This window comes from Rhincodon typus, chromosome 8, assembly GCF_021869965.1.
Source record: "Rhincodon typus isolate 14 chromosome 8, sRhiTyp1.1, whole genome shotgun sequence".
Classification (NCBI taxonomy): Eukaryota; Metazoa; Chordata; class Chondrichthyes; order Orectolobiformes; family Rhincodontidae; genus Rhincodon; species Rhincodon typus.
The window spans coordinates 91,670,171-91,684,087 of NC_063339.1; the positions used below are offsets into that span (position 1 = coordinate 91,670,171).

Below are 13,917 nucleotides of genomic sequence, written 5' to 3' on the forward strand. Positions count from 1 at the left end.
AAACAGTGAAGACTGGTCTTCAGCACCCACGTTGAGCCTGGCCCCACTCGGCCGACAGTCAAATCTCACAAACTACCATTGCCCTTCACTTTTCCTGACCTCCCCTCTGTTCTTGTTATAAACTGATTACACGTCAGACAGTTGCAGCTGACATTGCTGATGTGGAACTGTAACATGGAGTGAATCGATTTTGACTGGTCAATGACATAATTCTGCTTCTAAAGATCAGTCAATATTTCGTATTTATTGCTGTAAATGTTAACCATTAACAGGCTATGGCAGTGAAGGCACCGAATCGTAATCTCTGGACTACCAGGAAAGATCTGTTTATGTGACTCAGGATACTCTGATTCGGCCTTGCATTCTCCCGTCCTTCTGCACGTGATGCCCCTCTGCTCTGTTTCGGTTTTGTTCCGTCTTGGTTCATTATACACAAGGTCTCCAATTATCTATTACTTTGTCGTTTCTAACACATGAGACCCTCTTCGCAAACTTATTTGGCTGGCTCCATAGCTCAGTGGTTAGAGCTCTGGTCTTGTAAACCAGGGGTCGTGAGTTCGAGTCTCACTGGGGCCTATGGCAAATTTTGCACACCCGCTGCTTCCAAGATCGACAGGCGCCCTTTCAATCTTAGCTGAAATTATGACAACATCATTTCCTGCACAGGCGAGAAATGTGTTTGAAATTCCACTATTCCTGTTTGTCCAACCACGGACTTGAGGAAGAGCATTCGGAATGGCAGCAAGCAGCTGACGTGAGCGAAGTTTGACCGGAAGAGTGAGGTGAAGCCGGAAAACTGCAGAGTGACAGGTGAACAACGCAGGAGGAACACAAAGCCGGGGCAGCCACCGACTGCTTCCTTTTGTTGCTGTAAACAGGTTCTAGTTTTGAAGTCTGCAATGGGACAATAGAGCCAAGTGAGTGAAATTCTGCTTTCTGGGGGCTGCGCTCTCCTGAAGCCTCTGGCACTCTCGGTGGAAGGTGTCCTTGTTTGTTTCCTGCTATGAGTGAAAATGAGGTTCACTTCCCCGAGGGGGCATGAACACAGTTTTCCCATCTCAAACTTCAGTCTCATTGGTAGTGATGCGTGAGATTAAAATGTTACAGGGAAAATAACATTGAAATGAACACTTGAAACATGAGAGCACACAAGGCTAAAAGGCCAAGTGCTGGAAACTGGGATGTTCGGTCACTTTCCAGACTGTAAAAACTCAATGATGCGATCATTTTGCAGGAGCAACTGATTACCAATGAAATAAAAGCCAGAAGCTGTGTTATTAAGAAATGATGCAAGTCTGCTTGTTCCCAGGTGGTCTAGTGGTAAAGGTACTGTAGTTTCACCACTGTTGCCTGGGCTCGAGGCCTGCTCAGGGAGTGAGGATTTATTGTCCTCACAATAACAGCAGCAAAGGCTGAGCAGTGCCTGGAGGGAATCCTTTTAATGTCTCGGATCAATGAATGTCCTGGCCACTTAAAGAAGGGAAGGTAGTTTAACTGTCTCTACTCAGTTGGACAGTTCACCCTTCATGTGCCTCTGATTCCCAGTTCTAAAGATTCAAAATGTTGAGACGAGTGGATTTTTTAAAAATTCTGTTTTCTTTCCATTCCAAGGAGCTTCAGTGATTGAGTGGTTTGGGAATTTAAAAGGTGCCAAATGGCAGTGTGTGGTACTACTTCAGCTTCCCGTCCTCTGATGAAGCTGGGACACTGACTCCAATGTTCTCAGTGACATTTACTGATATGAGGCAGTGAAAGGACACCAGTTCCTACAGATCAGATTCAAACCTGATCAGGGCATCAGAACAGTGAGAAAGATGAGCCTGGAATTTTAAAGAAGTTGCAAATTGTGCTTCAGCCACAGAGACAGGGAGAGTGACGTCATTAACCCATGGCGTCATTCCCGTGCAGAAAGAAGTCGTTCAGCCCATCGAATCCACGGCGACTCTCTGTCGCTTGCATCTCTCTGAGGTTATTCACAATCGGTGATATCTGTTCTAATAATGGTCAAATGTGTCTGTGCCGTGATGCTGTCTCCAACATGATTATCCTCTTGTTATTCATGTCTGAAACAGTGTGTGCAATTACTGCAGGTCTTGGTAAAAAAATCTGGAAGTAATAAGTTTCAACTACCCCAGTTTCGTCCCAACTTAGAGAAGACGAACGGTGAACAGGAGAAAACTGCTGCGATCTTGACAAGTGTGTCACCTCACCTGTGTGCCAAAATGAACGATTTATTGCAGGCACCTGACCTTCTGCAAATCACAAATCACGCTTATAAGGAATAGCGGAAGATGGTTTCTGGTCGATGGGCCCAGCACGCTCCCGCTGCGCCACTCTGCTGGGTAGCACTGTGTGCTTTTTAGGCTTTTAATTTGGTGTGTGGCATGTACCTTCAAGAATGAATTTTTAAAAAATCATTGTTGTTGTGTAATACCCTGTTGCGCAGATGTGTCTCGCCTGTGTAAACATAACCTTTGTCTAATGCCCCACATTCTGTTACTCCCACATTCAGATTTCACTCAGAATCACAAAATTTGTCACAACGCAGATGGAGGCCATGCAGCCCACCTTATCTGGGCCGCTCTCCACAATGAGCAAATGAGTGTCATTTCATGTAATTCTCTTGCCTTCTCTGTGTAACTCTGCCCATTGTTATTTGTGACATAACCATCAAATTTCCTTTTGTGTTGATTGAATCTGCGTCTTTAGTACTGTTAGACAGCGTTTTAGTGACCCTGCCACTCACTGTTCAAAATTTCAGCTTTCTGTTCTCCAAGGAGAGCTTTCCCAACTTTCCCATCTAACTTCATTACCGACATTCCTCATACACGGCACCATTCACGTGAATCTGTTCAACGCTGTCTCCAATCACTTCGCATTCCCGCTTCCGCAAGTTCCACGCCCTGAACTGAACAATAATGCAGCTGGGATTTTCACTCAGAGTCAGAATGCGTGGGCAAACAACCTGAAACACTTGTTTTTGATTTGAACAAGCATTCACTTTGGCCGTGTTCACTGCAATGGTACTTCTGCCTCATCCCCACTTCAGGCAACCCGACCTCATTTGACGAAGCTGGTTTTTCGGAAAGCTCTTTGGGCATTGTGGCAAAAGAGATATAAGACAGGTAGGTTTGTCTGGGTTTTGAACCCGGGATCTCTCGCATAATGATAATACCCTAAGCGAGGACCATACCCCAAGACCAACGAGCCACACGCATTTGCTACAAAATGGGGACATGATGGAATAGTGATAGTTTCGTTGGCGTGTGAATCCAGAGATCTGGATAACGTTCTGGGGACTCGGGTTCAAAACCACGGCAGATGGTGGAATTCGAATAGAATAAATATCTAGAATTAAGAATCTAATGATGACTGTGAATCAATTGTTGGAGAAACCACATCTGGTTCACTAATGCCCTTTAGGAAAGGAAACTGCCATCTTTTCCTGGTCTGGCCTACCTGTGAGTCCAGACCCACAGGCAATATGGTTGACCATGTGTCTGAGTAATTGGGGATGGGCAATAAATGCTGGCTGAGTCAATGACGCCGTCATCCCGTGAATGAATATCCTATGAACGAATTTTAAAAATAATACTCGCCACATAGATCCTCAGGGATCTCAGGCTGAACTCGATCTCAACAAAATCAGACCACCTCAGTGAAGAGTGAAGCAAGATACAGAACTCCAGGGATCGCCTGTAATTCGAACGCAAGAGCTGTTCCTATTTACTCCATCCACATGGAACAGAACTATATCCCGAGACCAATGAACCAGCAACAGCTCAGACCCGTTAACACTGAAGCAGCACTGAGTTTTAACAACAGCTTATTCCCATTCTGAACCCCCGCTCCAAGGAGGCTGTGTTAGCACTGTTCCCCTAGGGCAACGCTGTCTCCATTGGCGGCTGGAGTAAACAATCTTTCACTGGCAGGCCGTGCTGGAGGAGAACAACACGAATGCGCTCTTCAGCTCCCTGCCAAACATGGACTTGCAGGACAGGGGTGGGGTGTGGTGGGAGTGGGAGGTATGGAAAGTGTGGAAGGCTGTGCAAAAGGGAGATTGTGCATGCAGAGAAACTAACATTCTGTTGGGAACCTTGTCCAAATTACCACATCTGACACAGCGCGAAAAATTCAGAGTTGTTGGGAAAGATAGAATCTCTCCCAATCATGGGGATCTGTGTCTGTGTTGTTCTCAATGTCACAGGAAGGGCGCAGCTGTCTGATTCAGCATGGGGTGCTACTGAAGGAAGTCCTGTCTCTCAGACACACTGCACCTGACCTGTATAAATTTCAGCACATTTTCCTCAGCTCACAGAATCGATTTTATTATTCAAATAATCCCAGAGCGACAGAGAACGGGGCAAGGCAATTCATTTTAACAGCTCCTGTAGAGAAGTGGAATGTGTGAGAGCGGACAATCTTTACTGGTGCATAGTTTCAGCATTGACAACCTTGGCCCGTGTGGCAATAAAATCAGTTTGAGAGATTGATTCAAATACAGATAGCAGGAAACAGGTGAGAAAGTTTATCGTGTGCCTGAAAGCCAGTAAATCCTACCTGTGTCCTTCCTAACGTTTTCATATCCCAGTAAACCCAGTTCGTGTCTTTTATAATGTTTTTATATCCAAGTAAATGCTATCCATGTTTGTTCTAATACCTTATATCCGAGTAAACCCTGACTTGTGAAAGGATGCTGGGCCGCTCAACCCAAATTCAATGCATCAATTCTCTCCCCTGTGCTGTGCAATTTCATTAGTGCTGCAGTAAGGGTCTTTGCAGCTCCAGCAGTCCCATCTGCATCGGTTTGCTCTGTGTCTCCCTCAGCTTCCAGCTTCCTGCTTCCTACAAACACTTCAATTCGGAACAAACGTGTCAATGTACTTTCATTCCACACGGACACAAGTTGCAAACATCAAGCCCGCCTCACCGTTCACTGAGATCATGAATGACCTTTTGCTTCGACATCATGTTTCTGCACTATCCCCTGAGCTCTTGATGATTTTAACCTGTAGCAATCTATCAATGTCAGTCTTTTACAGACTCAGTACAGACATTCATAACCTCTGGAGCCACGAATTGCAAAGATTCTCCCCATTCTGACTTCCCTAATATCAGTCCACTCTTTAGTAAGTATGCCTATTGCGTGTCTGGAGCTCTCTCACGCTACTTGTTTTCTGCTTTTCGTGTAGTCTGTTGTATGGCGTTGCAATCGTTTAGTTGTTGGATTTTGCGTTATGATCACAGTAACCTTTGTAATCACTGTTATTCCACTTTTTTCCCCCCTTAGCGTGTTTTAAAGGAACACAGTAAGGGATCAATTAATATTGCAAGAAGACACACACAAAGAGGCGTGTGAAATGCGAGATTGTGAAATCAAAACTCATCCTGAGCGGCTTTTATTAAAACGGACCATTATTTCTTGGAGCATCAGGCTCAGGAAAATGCGCAGAGCGATGTTAAACAAAATGGACTTCGTTCGAAAAGGCCAGTTTTATGGCGTTCTGCATTGATCAGCTCATTTGTGAGTTTTGCCTCATTTTAGGATTTTGGAGTCGTCTGCCCCGTTCACAATTCCGTGTCATTAACAAATGTCCAGGAAAGGGGTGGTCCCAGTACTGGCTCCTGATGTCTTGTCTTCAGTTTTGCCAAATCTCCGAGCAGCTTTCTGAAAACGCAGCTCCGCTAAATGAGGTCGGACTACGTGAAGTAGGGATGGGGCAGAGCTACCAGTGCAGGGAACACGGCAAGGGAATCACTCAAAGGGAAAGCAAATGTTTCAGAATGCACGCAATCCGACTCTGATGTTTCGTGGACGTCGTGATTCTGCGTGAAATCCGAGTTCGAACAGAATGTGGGAAGTTACACAAAGGTTTTGTTTACACAGCCGGGTAAATGTTACAGAACATCAGTGGTGGTCTTTTGACATCATCCTCGAATGCACGTGTCACATGCCAGATGAAAAGCCCAATACTTGTCTGAAAGCCCAGTACTCTATGCGAGCAGAATGGTGCAGTGCGAACATGCTGCACCCGTTAGGTTAAAAATCACTAGATCGAAGCCACCCTGTGATTTTTAGGAGCGCCATGTTGCGGTGTGCATGTATTGATCGCTGCCAGTGTCCTTCTGGCACAGAGCTGCAGTATGCTACATTTTGATCCATTTCCCGTAACTCCATGTGTCAGAAATAATTGTCTCACATTGATACACATCAGCTGCAGTGTGTTCCATGCGCAGGACGCCCTGCAGGAATTGCCCACGCTGTTTCGGACAGCAGCGTCCTCCCGGTGAAATGAGAAGTCATGAACGACAAGAGGGTCAGTATGTCGGAGACAGCATCACGGCACAGGCGCAGTTCAGCATTATTCGGACAGATGTCAACGATTGTAAATATCTCAGAGAGACGCAAGCGACAGACAGTCCCCGTTATCTCGATGGGCTGAACGGCTTCTTCCTGCACGGGAATGACATCATGGGTTTACAACGTCACTCTCCCTGACTCTGTGACGGGGAGATGCCGGTGAAAACTGTCACTTCACCTGATGGAGGAGCAGCGCTGTGAAAACCTGTGGTTTCACGTAAATCTGTTGAACTATAAACTGGTGTCGTGTGACTTCTGACTTTGTTCACTGTTTCTGTGACAGAGCGAGTGAGAAACAATGGCTCATTTTAATCACTTCCCCCACCCCTTCCGCGTTCAACTGTGTGTAGCCCCGCAGTTCAGGGCCGTTGGAGATGACTCTCAGTGAGTGAGTGTTTCACTCAGATTCTTTTAATCTGGGACTGTTGCTGTCACAGCAAAGAAACCGACATCTGAGTTGCAAGTCTTTCTGTTAGATTGCTATGTGAATCCTGAGCACCAAACAGGCTGCATAGAAAGATGCCGTACTAAGTTTCTAAAGGTAATAGTCTCCAGTTTCGACTTCTCTCCTTTCCAGCAGTTTTGCATCCTTCTCCCTGTCTCTGATAATGCAATTTGACGAAAGTTCCCAATCGTCGTTTAATTTCCTACACAAATCTGGTTCTGCCTCTTCTGTTTCTTTCCCTTTCCAGTGTTTGAAAGGGAGCTGCACGGCGTATACCATCCCCCAGCACTGTCAGCCCGTGGAGGGAAATGGTTTAATCTATCTGCTAATGAAGAGAGGCCGGTCCTAAGGGGAATGGAGCAAAGAACAGCTTCCCGGGAACATGGAGACAGAATGGGAAGAAGCTGTTCATTGCTGCTTTCACTTGCTGAAATAACTGTTTTATTTTAATGTAATCAGCTTGTTCAGAGATGTTATCACACACCTCCGGAGCAGATGGAACTTGAACCCGCGTCTCCGACATCTGAAATAGGGACAATATCACTGTATGAGTGTCACCTAGTTTGCTATTAAGAACCATAACTGTTGCTCGCTCGTTGGTCCAGAGGTATGACTTTCATTTTGGGCTAATATAGAGGTTGTGAGAGGTCCGGGGTTCACATCTCCCGTGAGGCCTTATGATCTTCAACCGTGTCCTTTAATCGCTGGATGACATGCTCTGCAGAAAAGCTTCAAGCGCATCTGAAAATGACTCATTATGAATCAAGTTCAGTCTGAGATCCCAGAGGATCTTTGCAGTGAATATGCATCTTCAGAAAACAAAGAATCAAGTTTTAAAGAGCGCCTGGCCGTGGGCAAACTGGCTTCATATCTGCTTTGGAAAAGCGCTATCTGAATACAAATTTATCTTCCTTAAATCCAAGTGCTCTGTTTACTCACTTTTGTCAGTGGAAACATTTTCTCACTGTCAGCTCAAACAAAGTGCCCAAGCCCACCTCTGCCCATCTTCGACATTATAAACAGCGCCAAAATTATCTGTTGGTCGTTGGAAACTTGGAAAGGGAACAAAACGGAAAACCCAGTCTCCAGCTTCGTGAATCTCTCAAGACTCTTGGTGAAGCAGACTCAGGGAAGAGTGAAGGGTGAAGGGCTTGATTGAGCGGAGCCAGTCAAGGCTCTTTTCCCTTCTTTAAGACACTGGATCATTGAATCTGATGTTCTCTGTATCATTGCCTGACCTGACACATTGAAATAATCAGCATTCTTTGAAATTATCAGGAATTCAAACGGATTCTCTGCTGCAGCGTGGTCGGATATTTGGGAACAGACAAGTGGAAAGGCTCAAAGTGAGATGGCCCGGGGTTCAGGAGAGCTGGTTCACAGTGACACGGATGTCTCTCCAGGGGTGTGAGATCAGACAGTTTCCGTGTCTTCGCAATGAATGCCACAGACTTTGTTTTGTGAGAAGAAAACTGGCAAACTGGTTGTTATTCTTGTAAAATTACAATCAATCGGAAACTCACAGAATCATATCTTACAGACAATGTCCCAGATTCACAATCACCATCCCTGGATATGTCCTGTTCCACCTTCATGACAGACCGAGCGTGGGTGACAACACATTGTGACACAGTCGGGAGAAGGATCAGTAACTTTCCATGTTGTACAGCACTTAGACTGAACACTGTGGCTGGTAAGAGCGCAGAATGAACTCTGTAATGGCAATTTCTATCTCCATCATCCTGAGTGGCTCAGCAGCAGCTGGTTGAGTCCTAAAGGACATAGATGTTCGATTGGGTCTGCAGGTGGTGAGAGAACCAAGAAGAGGGAAAACATGCTTGACCTCATCCTCATCAAACTGTTCTCAGCAGACGCATACATGACATTTAAGGCAGGAGGTGACCAAAATGTAATTCTTGAGGGTTTGAAGTCTCGCCTTTACTTAGTAGATACCAGCCAGTGTCTTATACGACACTATCACCGTGTAAAATGGGACAGACTGCGAACAGATCTAGAACTTAGTTGTGGGCATCCACGAGGAGGTGTGGGACGATCAGAAGCAGCAGGATGGATTTCACAGAATCCGCAATTGTTGCCTGTCTGTGGTAGAAGATAACTGCAGTGTTTAGTTTGAAATATTGCTGGTCTTGTGCTCTTCTCTGTTTTCCTTGAGGAAGAAAGAGTCATTATCAGTTTTGTGTGAAACCGAGAGTTACATCGATTTCTCATGAATTATGTACAGGTGTATGTTCGGGTAATTGTTTTCATGTTGAGTTTGAAAGAATCTTGGTATAAGTTGCCTGGGCCTGAATGTACTGGATATTCGCAGATTGTTCAATGATTGGAGAATATTTTCTTGCAGCTAATGTTCCTATTGATGACTCGGAGATGTGTGACAAGGAAACAGCGAAATTTTCAACTCACAAACTTTATTGGTTAAAAGCTGAGCGTGTTGACTGATTGCAGCACAGAGACTGATGTAAAAGAAAACTGTAAGATCTCTTAAACCCGGGTGTCAGGCAGTTCAAACTTCAGATTGCAACAACTAAAATGCCAATTTTCCTCTGTCAGTTTTACGGCTCCAAAATAAAGGCTATGGCATTTATTATGGAGACATAGGGACAGTCTGCCCGCAGTCACTGCAAGCACACCCATGTCACCAGTAACTGGCCGTGCATGTTGCAACATGCAAACTGACTCTGCAGTCTGTCTCCAATTTCCTCAGTTTAAATTCAAGCGTGACTTATGATTCATTTCAGGATAACAATGGGCCGAATGGAGTCTTTGCTGTAATCGAGCTGTGATTTCATGGCAACATCATAGCTTTAGGCATTGGTTGAGTGGATCAAGTGATGAGTTTAAAACTCAAGGCGGGTGGTGTTCCATTTAAATGGTTTGGACGTCGCTTTTCATCATTTCGGACTTTAATCAACTGCCCAAAGAAATCATTATCTAGCTTGAAATATTGAAATTTAAGTGACAAGAAAGAAGAGTGCCTCGATCTTGTTTAACTTGTAGATTTTGTAATCGCATGAAATGATTGTGGTTGGCCACCCAAATGTTTCCCGATGCAGGGCTGCCTGACCCTCAGTGAGGTTTCTTTAATAAACTGTCCCCGGGGCTTCCAGCTGCACCATGACGTCATATGACATGGGCGGTAATAGCCTTCAACTATTGTGACGCAATAATGATGCTGGCTCCTGGAACATGAATATGAATTAGTCGTGGGTCACGTGGTGCTGAATCATTCAATGAATTGTAATGACATCTCCAGGTATTTACGTTTCTCCATTACAATCTCAGACACTTCCATCTCTGACTTCAAGTTAAGCAATTCTTGGGATTCTATATTTCTATTAATGATATTCATGATGCTACTTCTTGGTGAAGTTGGAGAAACATTGTGTTTTGGTGGCTGAATTAACTGAACAATATCCGGAAAGAGGGTCGGGAATCTCGTCAGTTGTTTCTTTCCTCTCAGATCCTTTTCCTGTCGTGATATTTGAAGGAGGGTCGAGAATAAGTCCTATACATACAGAATCAAATTCCCCAGTGCCCTACAAATTCAGAGCAGGACGAATGGAGAATGGAGAGGACGAGGAGAGAGAAGTTGAGACAATGAAGTAGAGAAAGGCGGAATGAAGGAGACAGAGGGACAGAGAGAAAGGCAGAGAGAGAAAAAGAGGAGCGGAGAGAGAGAGGTGGGGGTGATGGTTTGAGAGAGAAGGAGCACTATCCTACGACCTCCTTTGTCAACAATAGTTTAAAATCATTGTGGTGCGAACACCTGCCTTAATCCTGTACAGTACACTCACAGTGTGTGAGAGTTGGTGGTGGAAAGTCAGCACGTTTGACTTTAGATCCCAGGGCTCCGTGCTCGAATCGCGTTAAGTTCACGCTGCTCATTTGCAGGCCAGCTTCCCTGGAATATATGTTAGGGTGGAGGCTTTTGGTGATGGAGTGTATTGATCTCAAATTTGTTTCTGATTGTTTTCCAAGTTTTCCATGGGAACAATGTTTCACGGCTGTGGTGTGCCATTGTTTGGGTAAATTCTCACTTCCCCTCGTGTGAAAAGTAAAACACAAACTGTTCAACATGCAATTTACATACACAGCTGCCTCCCTCTGGGCAGCTACTTCGTTCACTTGGTGATAGCACGGTGTTAACAATATTATACTGATCTTTTATGACTTAATATAGAAACACCACATTTTATTTTTCAATTCATCAGGATTTTCCAGCTCCTCCTGTTGTAGCAGAGTGACAGTGAATTCAGAAAGAAATGTTTCCAATCAACAGCAATTCCTTTACTCTCACTGAACACAGGAACAGTGATCTCTATCTAACAGCAAGAGCGGAAACCACAGTCCCACAACCACTCTTCACATTAACGGTAAGCCTCAATTTTATAAACTGTGTCAAGAGCAGGGAGTCAGAATGAAGATGTTCTTGAAAATCTTTGCTGCGTTGAATCCCATGAGCAACGTGGAATGTACTTCGCTCTGAGTGAGTCCCAGCTTGCCCGGGGCTGCTCGTGATTTTGCCAAGAGGGCTCGTTGGTCTAGGGGCATGATTCTCGCTTGGGGGATTGTACAACAAAAATATGCGAGAGATCCCGGACGAGCCCTGATTACTTCTCTTTGTTTTGCCAATTCGCCCGATCAACTTTCCAGAAAAAAGCTGTGTTCAATGAGGTCAGACTTGCTGAAGTAGGGGGATGGGGCAGAGGTGCCATTGCAGCAAACACGGCAAAGGGAAACACTTATTGAAAGCGAAAACACGCGTCTGAGGAAGTTTGCGCACGCAATCTGACATTGAATAAATCTTCCATGAAAAAGTGGTGATGTTGAAACACATTCTTTGCAGTGTGTTGGATGCTCAGGCCACCCTGCAGTAACTCTCCACGAAGTTTCAGACAGCAGCATCCTCCCGTTGACATGGGAAGTTATGAATAACAAGAAAATTGCGTTTATTCAAGCTTTTTGCTTCTAAAATTTATCATTCTAACATTAGGCTGCAAAACTGACCTGAGTTAGTTGCCAAGTTAAACAGACGTGACTCCTGGTCCCCTTGAGGCACTGAACCAAGGTGAGATGTGCAAAGGACAATGCACAAATCAGAGTCGTTGTGTGATTGATTGGGAGTGATCTGTATACCAGGGTAAACAGGGAAAACCAGTCTTGAGCACTCACATTGAGCCTGGCTCCGCTGGGCCTATAGTCAGCTCTCACTAACCACCATCGTCCTTCAGTTTTCCTGATGGACCCGCTGTTCTTGTTGTAAACCGATTGCACATCACACAATTGCAGCTTACATTGCTGATGTGGAATTGTAACTTGTAGGGAAGGATTCTGAATAGTCCATGACATAATTCTGTTTCTAAAGATCAGTCAATATTTCATATTTATTACTAAAAATGTTAGCCATTAGCAGGCCATGGCAGTGAAGGTACTGAAGCCTAATTACTAGAACACCAGTGAAAATCTCTGGTTAAAAACCAAAAGAACTGTGGATGCTGTAAATTGGGATCAAAAACAGAAGTTGCTGGAAAAGCTTAGCAGGCCTGGTGGCATCTGTGAAGAAAAAAATCAGAGTTAATGTTTCGGTCGGTGACCCTTCCTTTCCGTTCTGCGGAAAGATCTCTGTTTATATCAACTTGGGCAATCTGATTCAGCCTTGCATTCTCCCATCCTTCTTCTTTGTTTTGATTTTGTTATGTCTTGATTTGTAATTTTCAGGCTATCCCATTATCCATTCCTTTGTAATTTCTAATGTATGAGAACCTTCCTGGGGAGACAAGGTACTGATCTTGTAAACCAGGGGTTATGAGTTCCTGTCTCACTGGAGCCCTTGGCAATTTTTGTACAAGAGCTGCTTCCAAGATCCAAAAGACCACTTTAAATATCATCTGAAATTATGAAATATCATTTCCTCTGCAGGCCAGAGATGTGTTTTAAATGCCACACTCCTGTTTGTCTTTCCAGGAACTTGAGGAAGACCATTCGGAAGGACAGGAACCAGCTGACATGATCAATGTTTGGCTGGAAGAGTGAGGTGAGGCCATATAAACTGCGGAGGAACAGTGACCAAGTGCTTCCTTTATTTGCTGTAGTTTTGACTCTAGTTTTGAAGTCTGAAATGGGACAATATAAGCCAAGTGGGTGAAATTTTACTTTCTGGGGATTGTTCTTTCCAGCGGCCTCTGTCACTCTTGGCGGAATGTGCCCCTGTTTGTTTCCTTCTGTGGGTGAGGTTAAGTTCCTTGAGGGGGCATGAAAATAGTTTTCCCATCTCAAACTTGATTCACATTTGTTGCGTTCATTAAGATTAAAACGTTTCGGTGAAAATATCATTGAGATGAATACTTGAAATGTCAGACCACACGAGGCTACAGGCCAAGTCCTGGAAACTGGGATAATGCTCCTCTTTCCATGCTGTAAAACTCAATGTTTTGATCATTTTTGAGGAGAAACTGATGCCCAGTTAAAAAAAAAAGCCAGAAGCTGTGTCATTAAGACATTATAGTACTTCTGTTCTCATCCCTGGTGGTCTACTGTTTCGGATTCAGCAAATCAGGATTTATTGTCCTGATAGTGACAACAGCAAAAGCAGAGCAGCTCTGACAGGAATCCTTTCTATGTCTCGCATCAGTGAATGTCCCCAAGAAGAATCAATGACCCAGCCTCTTAAAGAAGTTGTCTTGACTGTCTCTGCTCAGTCGGTCAGCTGATTCAGAGAATCTGACGAGAATATCCTTTTACCCAAATTCATCAATCAATCAAATTTACCTGTTAACCCGTCCAGGATTTTCTCATTTCAGTTCAATGTTTTAACAATGAAGCAGCCTGATGTTATAGTAACAAACTGAGGGTAGAGCTGGTTTGTCCAACGTTATCCCACAGGGGGCTACAGGGATACATTTCAATGTTTCTCTCAACTCAGGGGCCAGTGAGAAAAGGCACCATTCCACTGACTGTATCTATCACTTCAATTTGTAAATAATTAAAATGTTCATTAAGAAGTGCCAAGCAGCAGAATGAGTTGTATTGTTGTTTGTCTTTTGTGTTGTAGAAGCTGAGAAGCAGAGAGACAGACTTGGCCCCGAGTTGT

The 13,917-nt window shown here is 44.4% G+C and overlaps 1 non-coding gene across 1 annotated transcript; it reads left to right on the top strand.

The window, feature by feature from the left end:
- The first annotated feature begins 503 nt into the window (after positions 1-503).
- On the top strand, positions 504-576 carry trnat-ugu. Its single transcript has one exon. It is a non-coding gene; the product is annotated as a tRNA-Thr (tRNA).
- The last annotated feature ends 13,341 nt before the right edge of the window (positions 577-13,917 follow it).